Consider the following 2336-nt stretch of genomic DNA (forward strand, 5'->3'; position numbering starts at 1 on the left):
TTAAAAGGTTTTATTATTTTTTTAGAAAAATAATAAAAATAATACTGTTATGACTGACAGGAATTCTATTTCTTCCTCATGTTTTATTGTCTTTAGGGCTTACTGTACTTTATTCTATAATAAAATTAATATTTTTTTTGAAAAGTAATCTTTTGTGTTCAGTTTTCAAAATGAGGAGTCCTTGATACCTTCTGAGCTTGGCTGCTTTCTTGCAGACATTTCATTATCCAAACTAGGTAACAACATCAGTGCTAGATATTATCTAGTTGGGTAATGAAATGTTTGCAAGAAAACAACCAAGCTTAGAGAGAACTAAGGATTCCTCATTTCAACCCTACAAATATTCTCCTTTATTGGTTTTTGAAATGTACTACACAAATATTATATTTTAAGAAATTAGAAAATCAGCATAGTTGTATATTTTAAAATATTGCCCTTCTAAAAAGAATTAATTAAATAATTGATATATCAAAGAATAATTAAAATTATTAAACAATTAAATGTATTAAGGATGAAAAAATAAAAGACAAAGGATTTTTTATGATAAATATATTCCATACATTTAACAATGAAAGAAAAATAAGGATTCAATAATGAAATAATATATTCTTTAAGGTAAAATCTCTAATTTTAAGAACAGTTCCAAGTATTTGCTATCCTTTATTGAGATATATAGTATCCATGTTTTTAAAGGAAAAAACATGTTTGATATGCAAGATATCTTGTATATTATTTGGAAAAATGGAAAACAAACCCAAGGAACAATGAGGATATCCAATACTGATTCCAACCAACCAAAGTGCATGGTTCTTTATAACCTTTCGTTTGAAGGAAAGGACTTTACATTCTCACAAATACGTAGAATAACATAGCAATCTTTATTGTGATTATAGACTAACATACAGCAAACAGATATTCTAATTCTATTTGATAGAAAATAAATTTCTTTTATTTTTTTCCAAAACAGAAGAAAAATAAAAGACTTCATCATAGAATTCCCTATAACTCCGGTCACTAAGCAGGACAGAGCATCATTACCCCAGGTAATCTCTCCACAGGAGATTCTGTAGTTTCAGATATACTCCCGCAAGGTATATAGAAGAAGCAAGGGCTATTGATCGGGTGGAGACACAGGACTCAGAGTTCTCCTGCTCAAATTCTCAAATTCTAGTTAGATTCGCATTGGCTCACAATAAGAATTCCATGGCATTATCTGTTGAGAGGCCACTTCCCCTCACAAGGATCTCTCCATGAGGGTCCAGGGGAAATTTATACCAATTACGGACCTCTTTCTGAGGTTGACTATTGGGCTTCCCTTTTTAAAGTTGGCAGCCCTCACAGAATTCTAGCAGCACAGTAACAGTGAGCGCCAAGGCCCGTGTCCACCTGGGCAGGAAGCTGTTGAGGGCCAGTGACTGCAGGATCACCCAACTGCAATACGGGTCCTGAAAGGTGTTCTCTATTTGGCCTCACAATTTGATTCCATATTCAGTCATCTAATTATGAGTTTGGTAACAGCAAAACAATTTATGTTAGTAGCTGTGCACAGATATAACAAAAATATTATCAATAATAACTATTAATGATATCAATATTATTATGAATAATAACATAATAAATTGAATTTACACAAAAAAAGGGGGGGGAGAGCAAATATCAAGAGGATTCCCTGCCTCTGTTTACATCAATCCTCTGAACCAGTCAACAGTCCATTAATATCTCATACACATATAAACATATAGATATAGATATCTCACCTTGTGGGCTTTAGGTCAGAATCTTCAAGGGCAACCAAAAATACCCTCAGAGGACAATAAACCAACTCAAAGTAGGTCAAAACGTCCTAGAGAGACCTCTAAGGCAACAAAGGATGCCAAGAGATGCCAAAATGAGTTAGATAAGCATATCTTTTTTAAAAAAATGTATGAGTGAGGTTGAACAGAAATCTCAGTCCTTTTCCCCAGCCAGGCTGGTGCCAGTTCCAGAGTGCTCGCTTCAGCAGCACATATACTAAAATATGAATGATACAGAGAAGATTAGCATGGCCCTTGCACAAGGATGAAATGCAATTTTGTAAAGTGTTCCATATTTTACCTTGCCTCCATCTCTGGATCTCTCAATGCCATCCAGGAGTGCCTCAGAGGGACTGGTTCAACCCAGGCCTTCAGCAACGCTACTTGCTTGACAGACAGTTGTGGGCCCATGCCAGAATTCTTCCTCCCAGAGGATATCCTTGACAAATTGAAGGCCTGGAGGGACATGACAACTTGAAGAGGCATCACAGCTGGGGTACAGTAGAAGTTGATGGCTAGGCAGCCTCCACAATCTGACCTCGA

At 35.5% G+C, this 2336-nt stretch overlaps 1 non-coding gene across 1 annotated transcript; it reads left to right on the plus strand.

The window, feature by feature from the left end:
- Window positions 1–1986: 1986 nt before the first annotated feature.
- On the plus strand, window positions 1987–2093 carry LOC113436431 (U6 spliceosomal RNA). The gene has a single exon (XR_003374081.1). It is a non-coding gene; the product is annotated as a U6 spliceosomal RNA (small nuclear RNA).
- The last annotated feature ends 243 nt before the right edge of the window (window positions 2094–2336 follow it).

Source organism: Pseudonaja textilis, chromosome 7 (assembly GCF_049901715.1).
Source record: "Pseudonaja textilis isolate UNSWEBS1 chromosome 7, rPseTex1.2, whole genome shotgun sequence".
NCBI classification, from domain to species: Eukaryota; Metazoa; Chordata; class Lepidosauria; order Squamata; family Elapidae; genus Pseudonaja; species Pseudonaja textilis.